The following is a 23,219-nucleotide window of genomic DNA, read 5'->3' on the forward strand; positions in this document are numbered from 1 at the left end:
ATTGGTCCAATTTTTTGGACTTTTTGTGAAAGAGTGAAGCTGCTAGTATGTACCACTCTCATGAGGAGAAGAAAGAGTGGCAAGTAAACACTAGCTCTTCAACAGGAACTGTGTCCAGGTGGACACACTAGGATTCATCAAGGAAACAACATGACCCCTGGAGAACAGGGGAAAGCAAGACAGGATAACTGCCCACCTGGGAGAGGCATGGAGCCAGGGAAGGCCCCTCACTATTGGGAAACACTGTGTGAGCAGGAGTCTCTGGGAACCCACACTTCCGCTACGGACCTTTCAATTCTGAGCTCTGGAGATACTTTGTAACTCACCCCCTCCACCATGGCCTCCAGACTGACACAGTTATATAGAATCTGTCTGACACAGACTGCCATGTGGAATCTGAGCAGAACCATTGCTCGGACACATGCAGAGTCCTGGAATTCTTGGATGCCCGGGCACTCCAGAACAAGTGGCTGCAGCTCCAGCAATGGGGGAAGTCAGGCTCCCTCACACACCTCCATGAAAGGGGCAAAATCCACAGGGCTGAATAGTAATGGACTCCAGGCCTCACTTCCACTGCACCTCACAGGATAAGGCTCACTGGCCTGGGGTGCAAGTGAGGCCACCCCATTCCTGCCTGAGTTCTCAGGCTGGGAACAGCTCTGAACTTCCCTGGGATAGAGCTCCCAAGGGAGCAGGAAAGCTTTAACTGTAACTCCAGCAAGCTGCACCTGCCCTCATGAGAACACACCAGTCTGCCTTTTCTGAGAGTCCCTGTTTCCCTGTTCATCACCAGGCAAGGCCCCCCTGGTGTGGGCCCACAGTGCAGCCACCCAAACTAATAGCCAATCATATCAACGGGTAGCAGCTCTGCCTTTCTCTGGGTTGGGGCCTCAAGAGACAAGTGAAAGGACGTCTGTAACAGCCACTGTCCAAGTTTTTTTTCCCCTGATGCCTCCAAGCTGGAGAAGGAATATAAAGCCAGAGGTCACCCCAGGGCTGTGGTGTGCGGCCCTCCCATGCCAAGCTGAGATCTGCAGCCAGCACCAGAGTGGTGAAACTGCCATTGTGAAATTGTAACTGAGACAGTGAAAGAGATCTGACCTCACCAACTTCATCTTTCTTCTAACCTCCAAGCTGTCCTTGTCTCTTCCTGGGCATAGGCTGAACTAACTTTGGGAGTAATTTAGTTTAATGCTTATAGTTTAAAACAAAAATGATAACAGGCCTTTCCCAAGGCAAATCTCCATTTTGCCTGGGGACTAGACTGTCTTTGTAGGACTAACAAATTCGCCGCAAGATTAAGAATTACAGTTTAGCAGTCATGTAGCTGGAGGCTACAAGATTCTGACACTCCCTAAACTGCTCCTGAGATAAGTGCTTAAGATATTTTGCAGACCCTGCACTTGATGGATCAACTGGCACCACTCAGAATGACAAACTAACTCATCTGATCTTGTGGCTCCCCACCCAGGAACAGACTCAGCACAAGAAGACAGCTTTGACTCCCTATGATGTCATCTCTGACCGGACCAATCACCACTGCCGGCTCACTGGCTTCCACCAGGTTGTCCTTAAAATCCCTGATCCCCAAATGGTTGAAAAGACTGATTTGATAAATAATAAAATTCTGTTCTCCAGCACAGGTGGCTCCATGTGAATTACTCTTTCTCTATTGCAATTCCCCTGTCTTGATAAATCGGCTCTGTTTAGGCAGCAGGAAAGGTCAATCCATGGGGCGGTTACAGTGGGAGAGGATTCACACTTTCAGAGCATTGAGAAGGAGCACAGGTGCAATCATAAGGAAATACAGAGCAGACACCTGGTGGAGCAAGAGCCTAGCTACTGACCATTACACTCAAGTGCCATCTACTGGATCACAGCCCAAAAGTCAACACTAAAAATCACCACCAAATCTTTTTCCTGTGAAACAAAGGACAAGAACCCAGCTACAAATAAAGACCCTGCATAAAGCCTTGGACCCCTGAAAACATCCAGAAAATAAGTCAACTGGCTATACTCAAATTACACCACGTTTAAAAGACAATTAGCCCACACAGAGGAGAAAGAACCAATAAAATAACTCTGGAAACTCAAAAAGTCAAACTGTTTTCTTTCCTCCTAATGACTGCAGTAATTCCCCAGTAAGTATTTTTAACCGGGCTGAAATGACAGCAATAGAACTCAGAATACAGATACAAATGAAAATCATCAAGATTCAGGAGAAAGATAAAACCCAATACAGGAAAAATAAGGATTACAATAAAATAATACTGGAGCTGAAAGATGAAATAGCCATTATTCATAATGGAATATGAATGGAATGTAATTTCATAATTCAATCATCAGTATTGATAGCAGAATAAACCAACATGAGAAAAAAAATTCAGAGTTCAAAGACTGGTTCTCCAAATAAATACAGTCAAACTAAAATAAAGAAAAAGGAATAAAAAATAAACAAAACCTTCAAAGAATATGGGATTATGTAAAGAGGCCAAATCTGTGACTCAATGATATACCTAAAAGAGAGGGAGGGAAAGCAAGCAACACGGAAAACATATTTCAGAATATCATCCATGAAAATTTTTCTAACTTCACTAAAAAGGCCAATTTTAAAATTCAAAAAATGCAGAAAACGCCTGTGAGATACTACATAAGACCATTCCTAAGATACATAGTCATCTGATTCTTCAAGGTTGAAATGAAAGAAAAAATGTTAAATGTAGCTAGAGGGTAGGGGCAGGTCAACTACGAAGGGAACTTTGTCAGGCTAACAGCAGATCTTTCAGCAGAAAAACTAGAAGCCAGAAGAGACTGGCGTCCTATATTCAGCATAATCAAAGAGAGGAATTTCCAACCAAAAATTTTACATTCAACCAAACTAAAATTCATAACAGGAAGTATGAAATTTTTTCACACAAACAAATACAAAGGGAATTTGTAACCAGCAGACCAGCCTTACAAGATGTCCTGAAAGGAGCATTAAATATGGAAAGGAAAGAATGTTACCAGCCACTACATAAACAGATTTAATTGTACAGACCATTGACACTATATAGCAACCACATAAACAAGTCTGCATAATAGTCAGCCAACAACACAATTCCAGGATCAAATTCACACATGTCAATATTAACCTTGAATGTAAATGGGCTGAATACCCAAATTAAAAGGCATGGAATGGCACGTTGGATAAAGAAGCAGGACACAATGGAAGGCTGTCTTCAAGAAACACATCTCACATGCAGTGACATCCATAGGCTCAAACTAAAGGGATGGAGAAAAATCTACCAAGCAAATGGTAAACTGAAACAAAACCAACCAACCAACCAAACAAACAAAAACTAACAGAGATTGCTATCCGAATTTTAGACAAAACAGGCTTTACACCAACAAAGATTTAAAAAGACAAGGAAAAGCATTACATAAAGTAAAGGTTTTGATTCAACAGGAAGATCTAACTATCCTGGCTATATATTCAGCCAACACAGGAGCACCCAGACTCATAGAGCAAGTTCTTAGATATTGTCAAAGAGACTTACATTTCCACACAATAATAGTGGGAGATTTCAACACCCCACTGACAGTAGTAGAGAGCTCATCAAGGCAGAAAACTAACAAAGATGATTAGCACCTGAACTTGACACTTGACCAAATGGACCTGATAGACATCAACATAAATCTCAACTCAAAAATAACATAATTTACATTCTTCTCATCTGCACATGGCACTACTCTAAAATCAACCACACAGACGTTAAACAATGCTCAGCAAATTTGAAGAAAACTGAAATTATACCACCCACACTCTCAGACTACAGTGCAATAAAATAAACAATGAAATTAAGGCAGTTATTTAAAAATTTTTGTAACTAATGAGAACAAAAATACAACATACTAGAATCTCTGGGACACAGCTAAAGCAATGTTAAGAGCGAAGTTTATAGCACTAAATGCCCACATGAAAATGTCAGAAACACCTAAAATTAACAACCTAACGTAACCCCCAAAGAAACTAGAGAAACAAGAGCAAACAAACTTCAAAGCTTGCAGGAGACAAGAAATAACCAAAATCACAGCTGAACTGAAGGAAATTGAGATGCAGAAAACCATATAAAAGATCAATTAATCCAGGAGTTGGTTATTTGAAAGAATTAATGAGATAGATAGACCACTAGCTAGGTTACTTTTAAGAGAGAACATCCAAATAGACATAATCAAAGATGACAAAAGACACATTATTATTGACCCTACAGAAATACAGAAAACTCTCAGAGACTACTGTGAAACCTTCTATGCACACAAGCTAGACAACATAGAAGAAATGGATAAATTCCTGCAAACATAAAACCTCCCAAGATTGAAGCAGGAAAAAAATGGAATCCCTAAACAGTCTAGTAATGAGCTCTGAAATTGAATAAGGAATAAAATGCCTACCAAGAAGAAAAAACTCAGGACCAGATGATTTCATAGCTGAATTCTACCAATTGCATAAAGAAGAGCTGGTGCCATTTCTACCAAAACTATTCCAAAAATTTGAGGAGAAAGGACACCTCCCTAATTCATTGCATGAGGCCAGCATAATCCTGATACCAAAAGCTCACATAAACACAACAAAAAAGGAAAACTTAAGGCCAATATCTTTGATGAACATACATGCAAAAATCCTCAAAAACATACTACCAAACCAAATTCAGCAGCATATCATAAAGCTAATCCACCATAATCAAGTAGGCTTTATCTCTGTGATGCAAAATTTGTTCAATATATGCAAATCGATAAATATTATTTGCTACAAACAGAACTACGAACAAAAGCCACATGACCATCTCAATAGATACATCTCTTCATGTTAAGACCTTCAAAAGACTAGGCAGTAAAGCAACATGCTTCAAAATAATAAGGGCCATTTATGACAAACCCCCAGCCGAAAGCACACTAAATGGCCAAAATCAGGAAGAATTCCCCTTGAAAACTGAAACAAAACAAGGAGGCCCTCTCTCACCACTCCCATTTAACACATTTCTAGAAATCCTGGCCAGAGTAATCACGGAAGGAAAAGAAATAAAAGGCACCCAAATATGAAGAGAGAAAATCAAACTATCCCTGTCTGCAAGATCATATGATTCTATACCTAGAAATCCCTATGGCCTGTGCCCAAAATATTCTTGATCTGATAAAAAAAAATTCAGCAAGGTTTCAGGATACAATAATGATGTATAAAAATTACTGTCATTCAAAAAAAAAAAATCAAAGCCAAAAGCAAAATCAAAATGCAGCTCCATTCACAGTAGCCACAAAAGTAATAAAATACCTATGAATAGGTATTTAACCAGACAGGTTAAAGATCTCTGCAATGAGAATTACAAAACGATGTTGAAAGATATCAGAGAGACACAAACAAATGGAAAATCATTCCCTGCTCATGGATAGGAAATATTAATATTGTTAAAATGACCATACTTCCCAAAGCAATTTCCAGATTCAATGCTATTCCTATCAAATTACCAATGACATTCTTCACAGGATTACAAAAAAAAAAAACTGTTCTAAACTTCATATGGAACCAAAAAAGGGCTTGAATATCCAAGGAAACCCTAAGCAAACAGAACAAAGCTGGAGGCATCACGCTACCCAACTTCAAACCATACTACAACCCTGTAGTAACAAAAACAGCATAGCACAGGTACTAAAATGGACACATAGAACAAGGGAGCAGAATAGACACCCAAGAAATAATGCCACACACCTACATCTGTCTGATCTTGGATAAAGTTGACAAAAAAGCAATAAAGACATTACTCCCTATTTGATAAATTATGCTAGCATAGTGACTAGTTATATGCAGAAGATTGAAACTAGACCCCTTCCTTACACCATATATAAAAATTAATGCAAAATGGATTAAAGACTTACATGTGAAACCCAAACTAAAAAGACCCTGAAACATAACCTAGGACATACAATTCTGGACATAGGAATGGACAAAAATTTTATGACAAAGAGTCCAAAAGCAATTGCAACAGAAACAAAAACTGGCAAATGGAACTTAATTAAATAAAAGAGCTTCTGCACAGCAAAAGATACTATCAACAGAGTAAAGAGACACCCTCCAGAATGGGAGAAGATATTTACATCCAACAAAGATCTAATCTTAAACATATTAATCACATTAATTATAAAGTTGACGTCTAAAAACTATGATATCTGTATCTTTTGGGATTGTGTTGCTATGATCTGTTTTTTACTTGCTTCTTAGTCTTTTGGTCCTGTCTTTAATTATGCTTATAAGTTTTTGGTTGACTCAATACTTCTGTATGATATATTGAAGAGCTAATTTGAGTCTCTAATGTTATGCTTCTCCAAAGAGAATATGCTTTTGCTACTTGCAAAAAGTTATGGATTAACTTAACAAATTAACTTCATCCAAACATAAGTTACATTGATTATAAGTCTTGTAAGAGTTGGTCATTTCTGGTTCCCTCTTACTCTTCAGGAGTAGCCTCTCAAGAAATTCAATTAAAAACCTGGGCTGTTTATCAGGATTCTTCCTTCCTGGAAGTCCCTTAACACCATTTTTTGGTTTCCCAAACTTTGTAGGTATGCCATCTTCTATACTCATCTCTACTCAGCTTCTATACTCCCTGACACCTACTTTGTTCAAGCTCATGAAGCCCAACTCGCTTTGTTTCTCTTCTTCTTTCTCTAAAATTTTGCTTCCGCATAATATCTTTGTTGCCCTAGAGCCCTGTGATGCTTTTAAACTAAATTTTTAAATACATTTTGTTCATATTTTCTGGTTGTCTTTGGTGAGGAGATTGGCCTGTAGCAAACCACTCCACCATGACTGCAAGCAGAAATCACCAATCTTTTCAATTCATCTTTTTAAAATTTTTGTATTCTTTTGGACTTTGAGCCTCCTCCTCTTTCTATTTTTCTCTTATCTCCCTGACTAATAATTTATTCCTTTCTATTTTTAATGTCTATTTTTAAAATTTTCTGTTTTCCAATTTTTTTTCAGTTCTCCCATATTTTCATGTTTTTTTCCTGGGGGATCTCATCAACTTTTATAATTTGAATTTTCATTTGTTAACAAGTGGTTCCCAAATATCTCTAGCTTATAACTCTCTTAACTTTAGAACAAAATACCCAACTGTCTAACAAACATCTTCAATTCTACCCAGGTATTGTACTTCTCAAATCTCCTTCCTGGTCTTTCTTTCCTATTTTGGTAAGTAATCTGTTATAGATTGCAAAAAAAAAAATGCTATGATGCTTTATAACAGCCTGTATATGTGTCCCTTTTCAATGTGACTTTGCAGCTCCTCCAATCAAAAGATGGAACCTATTTATCCCCTGCTTGAATATGGGCTTTTTGCTTGTGATTTACTTTGTCCAATAGAAGGAGACAAATAGGGACATATTGTTAGTTATGAGACAAGGTCTGAGGAGGTTGTGCACTTGATTGCTCTTCTACTGTTTGTACTCTGTCAACGCATCATGCAAATAAACCTGATATAACATGTTAAATGATAAGATATTTTGTGTTTGTTGACACTGCGAACATTTCTAATCCTCAGAATCAGTTCCATATAGATTACTAGCAACTGATTACAGGCACAAGAGAGAGCCTAACTGATACCTGAAAAGCTTCCCAGCTGAGCCTGTTTCAAGTTACCAACACACAAAATTTTGTGGTAAATAAGTGATCACTTTAGTCAGTAACTTTTTTTTTTGTTCTGGAGAAAAAGATTACTGATAACATGTTCAAACTTGAAACTTTTAGGGCTACAACTTATTGCTCTCATTAGAAACCTCCAGTCACCTTTCAAAGTTTGTTGATTATACCATGGAATCATATCCTACCTATAAATTGCTTTACTATTTTCACGGTCCTTCACTCTAAGCCACACTTATCCACACAAATGCTATCTTCTAGTTATACCACACCATTTATCATATTCCAAAATACTTATATACTACTAGACTTTTGCATCTTTTTATATTTTTATTTCTTTTTTGGAAAGTTATTCTTTTACTATACCTATTATATATACCAATCCCTTTAACTTGTCCTATAATGCTCTATATGAATTGGCATTTTCTCTATTTCAGTTCTCATCTTTTTCTATTCTCAACCTTACTCTCTATGGTAGAACCACACTGACTTCAAATATTTCTTAGAATTCTCCAAGCAGTTTCTCAGAATAGAAATTTCATGGTTGCTATTTCTTCTATCTACAATTATTTTACTATAAATCTCAGCATTGCTAGATTCTTCTTATCTTTCAGGTATCAGATCGGAAGATTCATCCGAAGAGATGTCTTTGCTGACCAACATATCTCAAATAGGCCAATGTTAAGTTGTATTATTTTCTGATAATTACTGATGACCGCTCCACCATTACTACGGTTTCCTGCAAGGGGCATATACTTCCTCAATGTATTGCCTTTGGGTTTGACCATGTGAGTTGATTTGGCCAAGGGAATACAACATATACCTTGACCAATCAGAAGTTTTAAGTGAGTTTATATGGTTAAGCTTTTTAGCTTTGCCCTCTTTGAGTTTGTTCCTTGTGCCAAAAGAAAAAAAAAAAGGAGCATGTTGAGGTAGTGGCTACTCATTAAATGTGGATCCTAGAATGAGCAGAAAATGGAACTGAGCTATGCTGTGCCCAGCAGGTGATCTGTAACTGCCATTTAATGTGAAAAATAAATTAGAGTTATTATAAGCCAGTGAGATTTGGGGGTTGTTATTGCCATAACAAAGGAAGACTAATACAGAGCCTTATCTTCTGTAACAAATTATTATATTTTGTTACATAATTATCATATGTAACAAAAAATACACTTAAAATTTGTCATAAGCTCTGCTTTTTTCTTATTATCTTAGCTTTTGAAAATATTTCCCATTAAATGGTAAGCTATGTGAATGCAAGGTCACGTCTCTTTACTGTTAGAATTCAGCATGGTGCCTAGCCCGAGCTGTCCCTCAGCAATTTTATTTTTAACAAATAAATGGATCCTTTAAGGCTCACTTATAACAAATGCAGCCTTTATAATTTTCCTCAATGTACCCTTTATCTTCTCCACTTTTCTTCTTTTCCCCAGTTGAGAATTTTAGCTCTTTTCATAGAACAGATTTTTTATTTTTAGAAAACCACTGGATTATTAGACACATATTTTAGGATTTGGGAGACAGTCACAATTTTATATAATTGTATCACTTTCAACATAGCAATTCATTATATACTTAGCTAAAATAAATCTATCTTTATTGTAACTATTTTGTAATTCAAAAAAAAATCTTTGTAAGATTATATGTTCAGATTTTTGGTTTGGTAATAATAAATAAATATTAATAACTTTTATCATGCAACATTTGACTTTCGTTAAAGCATACAAGTAGACATTGACTATATAAGTGATAGAATGAGCATAGTAAGTATATGAGTAAACTCTGATTATTTGTACTTAGAATTGACATGTACAAATATACAGGGTAAGTCCAGGGCATGTAAAACCATTAGTGCTATTGATTCTGGCCATCAATGAGGATAAAGAAACTCCTACTCAATTAGAAGTACGTTGTGGTGTCTTTAATTGTCTTATAATCCATCAGGTTCTCAAAACCTAAATATTCAGCATGTACCTTATAATAGCTTCCTTTTTGCTTCATGTTATGATTTTGATAATTATAAGTAATTTTACCTCTGTAGTTTCCTATAAGACATTTATAAAATTGTCTTAAATAATATTTACTTTTCATATTTTGGGTAGGTTGATTTTTACATAAAAGTTACTTACCTATTTATCAGTCTGTTTTTATAATATATATGAATTATGTTTTCATAACCCTCAATGTCCCTCCCCTTTAGCCTGTCCTACACACAGTTTCCACATTTATTTTTCTAAAACATTACCTTCATCATATGAGCACCAATTATGCCCTTAAATAAAATCTCAAAAGTATCCCAGTGTATGCAGGACAATGTCAAAAATCCTTCACTGAGTCAGCAAGGTCTTCTATAACCTGGCTCCCCCCTTAATATTATTTCCCATTTCCTTTTTATTAGCCTCATTGTACACTGAATGCAAACATTCTTAATTTTGAGACTGTGACTTTATTTTTTATTCCACTTCAAATGCCACCCAAAGTTTTAAGATTGACATATTCAAGTCTTAGCGCTCCTTCAGCATTCAGCCCTCATTATGTCCCTCCTCTTCCAGAAAGTCATTTGTCAGTTCTTTGGTACATGGTGTTCTCTAACTCCTGGATCTTGCTATGTCGGTTAACTTGCAGTTTCATATTGTTTAGCATTGCGTCTTTTCTAAAAGTGTTCTTAACTCTTTTAAGGATAAATTTTTTGTGTCCTATGTTGTGTTCTTGTAATGAAATGATGAAGATTGAAACAAGAAAAAAATGGAATCCCTAAACAGTATTACCACAGAAATTTAGAGCTCTAATATATCTTAGACAGCATTGAGTTCAATTCTGTAACTTACCACATAAGCTGAGGAGGTCCAATAATGTGAAATGACTCACTGAAGGTCACATGGCTAATTGCTATACATATTATATGTAAGACTGAGTGATGATGAATGTTTAATACTGTGCATAATCAAAGAAGTAAAGATGTCATAGAGGGTGAAGAGTTAAGAAAGATGTGGCAAACGAAAGGTAATGAGAATAATGTTACAACATAGGTAACACAAGACAAGTTTATTAGGATCAAAAGAAGATATATTTAACTTAATTAGGAGACATACATTCTAGTTAGGTTAAGAGAAAATATTAAAGTACAAATGGCACCTAAATCCCTGTCTAATTTCTGACAAGCCTGGAGTGACAGGTATCAGAGTAATGGTTAAATAATTTTATAGGCCTCAAGCATGGAAAAACGACTGTTATGAATAATCTTTTATTATCATCTCAGTAAATTGTCGCTTTATGTTAAAATAGGCTCTGCATAGTTTTTCATGTCAAAGTTTTGTTATCAGTTTTTGTATTTTCTATTCTTATCTTTGTAGGTTATATATATATATATGTATAAAACATATATATACATTCATATGTGTGTGCGCATGCATTCACATTAAATATGTATTTATTAAGCATCCTCTATGAGCCCAGTATTGCTTGGCTCTTGGAATGCATTCATGACCAAAAGAAAAATTATTTCTTCCCTTTTAGTGCTTATTTTCTAGTGGAAGTGATAGACATTAGTAGCACAATCACACAGATTCATATGTAAACATAAATTGTACCAAGTGTTATAAAAGAGAAGTGTGGTGAGTGATGAGAGCTAAAAATAAAATGACCTTATCTAGTCTGGAAGGCGTCAAAGGTCAGGAATGTCTTCCCTGTGGAGGCACTGTGTAAGGTTATGCATTTACTACTGTATATGTTGGCTTCATGTGCCCAGAGGAAAAAGAGTTGCTTTCTTTCCCCAAAAGTACTCTCAATTACCAAGCTTTGTGTTAATGATACTGTATTCTTGCAGACAGGGTGCCTTTAATTTGTACAAAACCTCTGTATAGTCTAGAAGTGGTCCTTCTTTTTTTGTGGAGGTAATGTTTAAGATATAAATAATTAATGAAAACAGGTAAGTGGCAGAAAAAGAGAAAGCACTCTATGGCATATCTGATGCCCATAAATTACATAAAAACATTGTTCCTCTGATGGGCTGAAAAGTATACTCATGTGGTATCGATAGAGTTTGAGAGGAGTATAATGGAGCTAGAAAGGCAGGAGCAAGATGATGCCAAGACTTTTCACAATAAGCAGATCATATTTGATTCTCAAGGCCTGCAAGATGGGCTCCAGTGATTCACAAGCTTCTGAAGAAGTTTAAGCAGGAGACTGATATGATCTCACTTACATGGTAAAAGAGATAACTCTCTTTGCTCTGTGGATAAATGATTTGATATGGGAGGCTGAGGGACGATTCAGTGGAGCCAATTAGGAAGCTATTGTGGTAGTTCAAAGAAGAGGTAATGGTAGCCCCACCACTGCAGTGGTGGTGGAGATAGAAAGAGGTGGATGAATATTCAGGAGATATTTAGGAACTGAACGATCAGTGGCAGATTATGTATGATGTAGTAGACTATTTTAATGATGATTCCTGAATTTTTAGGTTCTTCAACCAGATTGATAGTTGTAATATTCACTAATATATTTAATACTGGAAATAATCTGTTAGGTTTGTGAAAGAGAAAGAAATCGAGAGTTCAGTTTGTTCATGTTGTGGTTGTGCCACTTTTCAAGCTTCCAAATGGACAGGAATAGTAGGTAATTGAATATGTGAAGCTGAGCCTCTAAGAAGTCTAGGATGGTTCTATAACTTTCTAAGCCAGCCTGTACGTAATTGGTAATTAAAGATAGGGTGATTGTGGTATCCAGCCTCCAAGATGGCCTCCAATGTTTTCCACCTTCTACAGTTCACACCCTTGCATGGTCTCCTTCCACATTGAATCAGATCTGGTTTGTGTGTCTGACATATTACAAGAACACGTGTCTTCTTAGAATAGGTCATAAAGAGAATTGCTACTTCCACTTTGCTCTTTTAAATTACCATCTCTTGAAAAAGTCAGCCACCATTCCATAAGAACACTCTATTAGTGGAAGAGTCATGACGTAGACGAACTGAGACATCAACAGGAAGTAATAACATGCCAACAGGGTGAGTGAGCCCTGGAAATGGATCCTTCAACTTCAGTCAAACCTTTAAGATTAATATAGTCCCTGTTCATATCTAACTGTAACCTTTCAAGAACTGTGAAGAGTTTGGAATTTTACCCTCCTTCTAAGATAACAAGCCAGTCAGCCACAGTTTCATAGATCCTAGTGGAAGATATATCACCCAAAAATGAGAGACAAAGAACTTTTTCACTTATATCACAGCAGGCAATAAAAGCTTCATGCTTGCATCTTGATCCCTTTGTCCCACAGGGATGATGTTATGTTGTCCAGATTAATGCTAAACATGCACCACAGCTGAAAAATTCCAAGGTTAATGTAACCTTCCCTTTGCTTTTGAGGTATGTATTATTATTATTATTATGGTTTTTAAGCAAGTTTGCCCTTAGTTCTGGATGTAGACACTCTATCTTCTAAGCCTGTTGGCTCCAAGCATTATTAGAAATATGTGTGCAAAAGTGAGAGACACATAGAAGGCTGTTCTGCAACACAATCTCATGAGAAAACAAAGTCAGACCCACAAAGCCAAACCACTCCTAAATTCTGAGGGACACTAAGCATTTATTGCTGTTTTCAGTATGAAGATTAGGACTAACTTACCAACTTGTGTAACTAGTATAATCATAAATAATAAGTAATTTTTTTCTGGAAATGGGTCTTAAATTTTCTTAAATTTGTTAAATGAAAAAATTGTGAGGGTGATATTACTAAAAAAATTTTTTAAATGCCTGTTTTCATCTCTCACTTGCAGATATTCTAATTGATTAGGTCCAGAGTGGGACTTCATAATATGCATTTTGTTATGAGTATTTTTAATGCAGATGGTCAGAGGACCTAATTTTCAGAAACACTATATGGAGAGGAATTACAGTGACAGGAAAAGAATGACTAAGACTCATCACTTTGGAACTTCATTATTTAAAGATCAGATAAAGAAACCATGTCATGTGAGAGCAGGGAAGAGCTGCGACAAGGGTATAGGAGAAGAAAAGTTTGAGAGCAAAGTAAAGAGTGTTTTCTTGGGAAGAATGTAATTAGCAGAGTCAAATATTTCTTAGAGATCAAGTACTAATCTGGCTGATAACTACAAACAACTCCATGTTTAAAATGTAACTTAGGAAAAGTTCAATAAAATATATACCTCTAATAAAGCTTCCTTAGGAAGCTCAACAAAAATTTACACTAAAGGGATAATTTAAGAAGATACATTCACAAGGATAAGGGTTGCAGGAGATAAGCCAAAGCCAACAATTTTAGAAGCTGGAAAATAAGCTAAGAGGAAAGGAGAGAGAAGAGACTTACTAGACCTGAGAAAGCCAAATGCCAAGCTGGCTGTGAAGAAAGCAAGTAATAATCTGATTCATACCATAAAAAAAAAAAATCCCCAGTAAGGTCAGGAACTGGCAGAGAAGCTGAAAGAAAAATAAGGTGAAGGTTGATGATCAATTTAAATCATCTGCACTTTACTCCACTCAGAGTCTTCCCTTTTCCCATCAAAACATAAGATTAGATGTTTGTTTTCTGGGGAGATGAAAATAAAAAATCTATGCATTTGTGGGATGTCAGGCTTAGATGGTTGGAGCCATGTCAAAAACACTGGAGTAAGTGAACATATATATGCAAATTTCTGAGAACACACTTTATACCACTTTCCCACTCAGTTCCAAAACAACGATATTTAGACATCTACCTTCTTACATAAAAAACACAAGCCAGTAAATAGGAAAAAAGCAGTTTAGAGCAGACAGACTATACAGAAAGAAGAAAACTTAAGGAAAAACAATCAATATATTTGGAGATATAAAAAAGATGTTCCAACTATAAATCAAGAACAGGAGGATATAATAAAAAAATTTTGAAAAAACAAGCTGTTAGAAATAAAAAATAATATTTTTTTCAAAAATTAATAGAATATTTGAAATACGAGGTAGGTAAAATCTTCCAAAAAGTTAACAGGAAAAGAGGGCAGTCCAGGAGATTTAACACTTGAAAAAGAATTCCAGAAAGAAAGAAACTGAGAGGAGAAAAAAGTTACTAGAATTATTTGTAACATTTTTCAGAGCTAAAGAACATGAGTTTCCAGTTGGAAAGGGCACGTTGACTTTCCCGCACACAGGTAAAAAATGAGAGGTGTTCCCTGCTGTGTAGGACCTTGTGTGGCTATGCAGCTTATCCTGCTAGAACACATGAAAATGCTAAAAGAAGTTGCCTCTGAGGAAGGAAAGAAAGTGGTTCGGAAAAGGGAGTACACTTTTTACTGAATCTTTGTGGCCCCTTTTCATTCTAAATTTTGAATTCATGCATAGATCTTGCTTTTAAAAAAATATTGTGGTAACAACCTTTAAATGAGATGTATCCACTTACATTTTAAGTACACTATAAAATATTGTTACATATAAACACAAAGTTGCACAGCAGATAGCTAGAACTTACTCATCTTACATAACTGAAACTTTGTACCAATTGTAGCAGTGCGTCCGGAATTGGTGGGTTCTTGGTCTCGCCGACTTCAAGAATGAAGCCACGGACCCTTGCGATAAGCGTTACAGTTCTTAAAAGATGGTGTGTCCAGAGTTTGTTCCTTCTGATGTTCAGACGTGTTCGGAGTTTCTTCCTTCTGGTGGGTCCGTGGTCTCGCTGGCTTCAGAAATGAAGCTCCAGACCTTGGCGGTGACGCGCTGAGTGTTACAGTGTTACAGCTCTCAGCTCTCAAGGCGGCAGGTCTGGAGTTGTTCATCCCTCCCGGTGGTCTCCCTGGCCTCTGGAGTGAAGCTGCAGACCTTGGTGAATGTTACAGCTCATAAAGGAGAATGTTGCAGTGGCATAGACCCAAAGTGAGCAGCAGCAAGACTTACTGCCAAGAGCAAAACAACAAAGTTACCACAGCATGGAAGGGAACCCCAGCGGGTTGCCACTGCTGGCTCGGGTGGCCTGCTTTTATTCCCTCATCTGGCCCCACCCACATCTACTGATTGCTCCATTTTACAGAGAGCTGATTGGTCCATCTTACAGAGAGCTGATTGGTCCGTTTTGACAGAGTATTGATTGGTGCATTTACAAACCTTTAGCTAGACACAGAGTGCTGATTGGGGCGTTTACAATCCTTTAGCTAGACACAGAAGTTCTCCAAGTCCCCACACGTCCCAGAAGCCCAGCTGGCTTCACCTCTCAATGGCACTGGCTGCAGGACTTTGCCACACCTAGCCCAGGCACTCCAGCAGCCCAGAGGGAGCTCATCCCCCGATCAAGCCCAGCAGGCGCAGCGGCCAAGCGTAGGGTGGGGCCCGCCGAGCCTGCACCCACGTGGAACCAAGCTGTGCAGTGCCACGCAGCAGCCCCGGGCTCCCGCGGGCACCTCTCCCTCCACAACTCCCCGCTAGCAGAGGGAGCCGGATCCAGCCCTGGCCAGCCCCAAAGAGGGGCCCCCACAGTGCAACTGTGGGCTGAAGGGCTCCTCCAGTGCAGCCAGAGCAGACGCCGAGGCCGAGGAGGCGCCGAGAGCAAGCAAGTGCTACTAGCACGTTGTCACCTCTCAGTAGTCTGTTTTTACACTGCTATAGATAGTACCCACGACTAGGTAATTTATAAAGAAAAGAGGTTTAATTGACTCAGAGTTCCACATGGCTGGGGAGGCCTTAGGAAACTTACAATCATGGCAGAAAGGGAAGCACACACATGTTACATGGTGGCAGGCAAAAGAGCACGTGGAAGCGCAGGAAATCTACCGTGTATAAAACTATCAGATTTTGTGAGAATTCACTATCATGAGAACAGCATGGGGGAAACCGCCCCCATAATTTGATCACTTCCTTCACTCAACGTGTGGGGATTACAGGTTCCTCCCTTGACACGTGGGGATTACAATTCCAGATAAGATTTGGTGTCAACACAGAGGCACACCATATCACCAACAGAACAGCAACTTCCCATTTCATACTTCCCCCTACCCCTACCAACCCTGGCAAACACCATTCTACTCTCTGCTTCTATGAGAACAAAATCATCCTTGATTATTTTAGATACCTCATATAAATGGAATTGTGCAGTATTTATCCTTTTGTGTGTGGCATATTCTCCATGTTCACCCATGTCACATATGGTAGGATCTCCTTCTTTTGGAAGGCTGAATAATATAAGGTTGTATATATGTACCACATTTTATTTTTCCATTCATCTGCAAATGGGCATTTAGGTTGTTTCTACATTGGGGCTATGAATTTTTGTAATAATAGCTTACATTTATTGAGCAATATATAGGTTTTGTTAGGCATTGTTCAATTGTCTTCACATGAATGAACTAATTTAATTCTCACAGCAACGCTAATATGATTATCCCCATTTTACACATAAGAAAACTGAGCTACAAGGATAAGTACCTGCCCCAAGGTTCAAAGCTAATAATAAAACATGGGTTTAAATGTAAGCAGCTTGTCTCAAGAGGGAGAAATGCAGTAAAAATTTCAAACTCTGTGGCTGACTATCACTATTAGAATATTCAGTCACAAAAGAAGTTTCCCTGGGTCTGTGCCACGTTTTAGAATTCTATTACTATATGTCATTTTTCAATAGCCCATTTGTTTTGTAATTGAGAAGGCTTACAAATATATTTAAAACACATTAATACAGAGTCTTTTAGGAAAAAAAATGAAGTTAACATTGTTAGATTGTGTGGAAAGTGGCAGTTTTGAAAGAGTCATTGTTACTTAGAAGCAATCACAACTCTTCTTACTATTGACAGTCACTGCCAACAAGTAACATTTATTGAGTAGTTACTATATATAAGTCAGTATAGGTATGTTAAAGGCATCATTATATTTATATTCAGAAGAATACTCCACTATATTTTCCCCAACTAGAAACATGGTATGTATCTTAAAGGTCTTTTATTTCTTTCCTGGCTTTGTATTTATTTATTTATTTATTTATTTATTTATTTATTTATTTATTTTGAGACGGAGTCTTGATCTGTCACCCAGGCTGGAGTGCAGTGGTGCAATCTCAGCTCACTGCAATTTCTGCCTCTGGAGTTCAAGCAATTTTCCTGCCTCAGCCTCCCTAGTAGCTGGGACCACAGGCATGCACCACCATGCCTGGGTAATTTTTTCTATTTTTAGTAGAGATGGGGAAAAAACACTCACTTCAAAATGCTATGCTTCAGCCAATGTTGTGCCCTGTATTGCATAACAATATCACCACAAATTTAGCAATTTAAAGTAACATATATTTATTATCTCATAATTTCTGTGAGTCAGGATTCTGAGCGTGACATAACTGGGGCCTGTGCAAGAATGAATCAAGGTATTACCGGGGACTGGATTCTCATCTGAGACTGGACTGGGAAAAAAATCTGCTTCTAAGCTCACGTGGTTATTGGCTACATTCGGTTGCCAATATTGCAGGTTGACAGAATGAGGACCTCAGTTCTTTGTTGGCTGTCAGCCAGAGGTCAACCACAGTTCCTTAGTATGTGGCTGTCTCAGTGCAATGCACAAAACGGCAGCTTGTTTCTTCAAATTTAGCAAGAGAGTGAATTATTCCACAAGACAGATACTGCTATTTTATAAAAATAATTATGTATACAAAATAAAGTGCACACTATCCCACCTTTACCACATTCGATTGGTTGAAAACAAAAAAAGCCACAGATTATGCCCACACTGAAGTCGAGCAAATTATATCAGAGTATAAATAACAGGCAGTGGGGATCATGAAGATCACCCGACTGTCTGCCACACACCCATATATATTTTTGATACTTTTTAATCAAGTTTCCGACAGTTATCTTTTCCTCTGTTGGTATACCTAGATATTACCAATGAACTTTTGTGTCCAGCCCATCATACATTTACTCCAATCCCTTGGATCTTATAGTCTTTAAATCATTTTAGATAGAAACAGAAATTTCAAACCGAGAAGCAAGGACAAGTGGTAATTTTTTGAAATAAACTGATATTGAAGGCAGAGTATTATACGTTTTCTCAGTGGCAAAGAAATGTCTTTTTTGGCTTTGTTTTTGGAAATTAAATCAAGTGAAACTTATTTTATTTATTTTGAAAAAGGTCACTTGAATTTTCCCTTCATTTATGAAAATGTAGGGTGAGAAAACCGTAGAAAGGAACTGCATCTCAACTCACATCCTAATTCCCTTTGTATGTGGTTTAAACAAAAAATGCTTAATCACACAATATGGGAGTAATTACTGTCCTTAGTGGGGAAAACCAAATAAAGTTTATGTCAATAGCTATGATCTTTTTGGGAGACTGGTGTAGAGAAGGATGCGTGTAGACATCACAATCAGTGCTAAGTTGAGGGATACTATTGGAGTGTAATGTCAGTGAGCTCAAAAGAGTTCAAAAAAAATATCTAGAACCAAACTCTTAGGAAAATGAAAACCAGTTTGTTCTCCACTTACTTATTTAGTGAAATAGTCAAGTAATTCTTTGCACAACAACAAAAAAAGTAAATTTGGATGAAAACAAATACAAAAAACATTGTCTATGGTATCCTTCATAAGTACTTATCCCATTATGGGAAATCTTGTTTTCTGAAACATTCTCAATTAGGTTTGCTTACTGCTGTAAGTGCCAAATGAAAATGATCCCAAAAGTAATATTGTCCTAACCTCTCTGTGTTTTTTCCTCTTGAAGGGAAGGCACAGTCAGACATAAAGTCTGTACGTCATGGTCTTAGAACTATGTGTAAAACCTTGAGATTGGTGTGCTTTTATTCTCCTAGAATGTAATAAGACAATCTTTAAAGTTGCTTAATCAATATTAGCAGTTTGTTTCAGCCAATTGATTTTATGTATGCTCAATTAAAATAGAATTGTTCAATGACAAACGATTTTTCAGAGTAGCTGATAATAACAAGGTAAGACATTTATATGTTTATCTTATATTTAACAAAAATTAAATGTGTCATTTACTTATTTGCTTATTTTTAAAGGAAATTAACTTCAAACCAAAATTTTAAATATATTAGTATTGCAGGCATGTGCTATCATTTAAAACCACAGTTTCTCTAAGGAATAAGGGAAAGAGTGAGTGGATTTTTGAAGTGTTTACATTTCTATGTGTAGGAACTAAGCAGTATGTACAGTTTTACATATTCTCTGAAAATGAGTATGGTCATTTTTCTCATAATGACCATTTGAAATTATTTTGTAGGTATAACCAGAAATCATTGTGTTTTAACAAATGTAGTGTTTCAGATATTTATATATTATATATATGAGTCTTTTAAAGAAAGAATATCTGAGACAAACCTCAATCAATTTAGAAAGTTTATTTTGCCAAGGTTAAGGATACACTTGTGATACAGCCTCAAGAGATCCTGAGGACATGTATCCAAGGTGGTCTGGGCACAGCTTGGTTTTATACATTTTAAAGAGACGTGAGACATCAATCAATATATGTAAGATATACATTGGTTTGGTCCAGAAAAGTAGGGCAACTGGAATTGGGGAGGAGGCTTCCATGTCACAGGTAGATAAAAGACAAATGGTTACATTCTTTTGAGGTTTGTTGTTGTTGTTGTTGTTTGAGTTTACATAGGGAGGGCTTTATTCCTGAGTACAAAATAAAAGGCTGGGGTTGAAAGTGAATGTATTTTCCTTTCTGAGGTTCCTTTTTATTGTAAAAGATAAATAATGTAGTATTTCAGAAAATTCAAAGGTTGTGAGATGTCTTGCACTTCCTAAATGATTAATTTTCATGAATTATAAGTTTCAAAACAGTTTGATAGATATTTAATCCTAAATCTCTTGGTTATCTCATCAATTAGTTGTGGGGTCTTCTGACTTATACAATGATAGAGTCTGACAATCTAGGCTGTGTTATTTTGAAGTCAAAACATAAGCACAAATTATTTTTAATGGAGTATAGCATCCTTGTATTTGAAAGTAGAAACTTAGTGATTAAAAACAGACCATAGGACAAACTCTTTCATCTATTCACAGCTGTGTCCCCAGTGTTCATTCCATCCAGTCCCTGAACACAGAGTAGGTGATTTATAAGCAGCAGTTGATGGAGATAATCTTTTGAGTTTTTGATTAGACTTTCAGTGAATACACAATTTATATGACTAGTCACTTATGCCTTATTCTGGCTTAGTAAAACAATAGGGAAAAGGAAGCAATCAGATGTGCATTTGTCTCATGTGAACAGAGAGATGACTTTGCATTCTGTCTGTTGTTTGTCCACAAAAAATTTTCTTGTGGGCAAATTGTGAGGGAGGTATGATGCTTTTATTAATCTTCGTAGCTATCTTATTTACAAACAGAATGAGAGGCAGATTTGCCCTATGAAGTTCCCAGCTTGACTTTTCCCTTTGGCTTAGTGATTTGGGGTCCTGAAATTTATTATCTTTTCACTGTCTAGACCCAGAAAAGAACCTAAAGTGCATTACTTAAAATGCAATAATAGTAGTGTTTTCATTTTTGTAACTTGTAAATTAGAAGTCAGTTTTTCACTTTGTTTATAAATTGGAAACCTAGAAGAATTCATTAGTAAAAATCAAAGATAATATTAAACTTTTGATTTTGAGACTTATAACAAATTAGCACAGCGGGTTTTCACTTAATTTATTAGAATTTCTAATGCTAAAATCTATTTTTAGTTCTCAAACTGAAGCTTGGAACTCTTTTTTTTTTTTTTTTTTTGAGATGGAGTCTCACTCTGTTGCCCAGGCTGGAGTGCAGTGGCGCAATCTTGGCTCAGTGCAACTTCCACCTCCTGGGTTCAAGTGATTCTCCTGCCTCAGCCTCTCCAGCAGCTGGGGCTACAGGCATGCACCACCACGCCTGGCTAATTTTTTGTGTTTTTCAGTAGAGACGGGGTTTCACCATGTTGTCCAGGCTGGTCTTGAACTCCTGACCTCAGGTGACCTGCCCGCCTCGGCCTCCCAAAGTGCTAGGATTACAGGCATGAGCCACTGCACCTGGCCTTGAAACTCTTTATATATGCATATACCATTACACCAAATCAACTGTCTGCATACCCACCCTCCAATGTGTATGCATGTGTGTATATTATGGATAGATACAGATACACAAACACACACATATTTTTTATAAGCATACAGCTTTTCTCTGAAATTGCTTCTCTCATATGCCATAAAAGTTCAAGCTTCTGCTCTCTGCCTTAGGTAGCAAATTACTTCTGCTCACTTTGCCCTCTGCTCTGCTCTTGTCATGTTTCAAGAGAGCTTTTACAAGCACATAAACCTAAGGAAGGAACTAAGAACGTAACTTCCTCCTAGTTGGTGAACTTTTCTGTAAATGCTGCCATAATTTACTGGGAAAAATGAACCTACTAAAAATTAAGGTGATTGTAATAGTTTCTGGTTAAAGTTAGAGAAGATAATATTTTGGAAGATGCAGTTGCATTTGGTCCTAAAACTTGAGAAAATGTAAAATAATCTCCTTATACTTGGAATCAATTACTAATTCTATGTTGTTTCATTAAACAAATAAGAACCTAGAGATAAAGGGTATGCAGTGAAATGATGTGGTTTGGCTCTGTGTCCCAACCCAAATCTCATCTTGAATTGTACTCCTATAATTCCCACATGTTGTGAAAGGGATCTGGTGGGAGATAATTTGAATCATGGGGGTGATTTCCCCCATACTGTTCTTATGGTAGTGAATAAGTCTCACCAGGTCTGATGGTTTTATCAGGAGTTTATGGTTTTGCATTTTCCTCATTTTCCTCTTGCTGCTACCATGTAAGAAGTGCCTTTCACTTTCTGCCATGATTCTGAGGCCTCCCCAGCAATGTGGAACTGTAAGGCCAATTAAACCTCTTTTCTTCTCAGTCTCAGGTATGTCTGTAACGGCAGCATGAAAACAAACTAACAAATTGGTATCAGTAGAGTGTGGCATTGCTGAAAAGTTACCCAAACATGTGGAATCGACTTTGGAACTGGGTATCAGGCAGAGAGTGGAACAGTTTGGAGGGCTCAGAAGAAGATAGGAAAATATGAGAAAGTTTAGAACCTCCCAGAGACTTGTTGAATGCCTTTGACCAAAATGCTGATAGTGATTTGAACAATAAGGTTCCGGCTGAGGTGGTCTCAAATGGAGCTGAGGAACTTGTTGGGTACTGGAGCAAAGGTGACTCTTGTTATGTTTTAGCAGAGACTGGTGGCATTTTGCCCCTACCCTAGAGATTTGTGGAACTTAGAACTTGAGAGAGATGATTTAGGGCATCTGGCGGAAGAAATTTCTAAGCAACAATGCATTCAAGAGGTGACTTGGGTGCTATTAAAAGAATTACATTTTAAAAGCAAAACAGAGCATAAAAGCTCAGAAAATTTGTAGCCTGACAATGCAGTAGAAAAGAAACACCCATTTTTTTTTTAGGAGAAATTCAAGCTGGCTGCAGAAATTTGCGTAACAAGCAACTAAATATTAATCCCCAAGCAATGGGGAAAATGTTTCCAGGGCATGTCAGAGGTCTTCACTGCAGTCCCTCCCATCACAGACCCAGAAGCCTAGGAGGAAAAAAATGGTTTCATGGGCCAG

The sequence above is a fragment of the Pongo pygmaeus genome, chromosome X, assembly GCF_028885625.2.
Source record: "Pongo pygmaeus isolate AG05252 chromosome X, NHGRI_mPonPyg2-v2.0_pri, whole genome shotgun sequence".
Classification (NCBI taxonomy): Eukaryota; Metazoa; Chordata; class Mammalia; order Primates; family Hominidae; genus Pongo; species Pongo pygmaeus.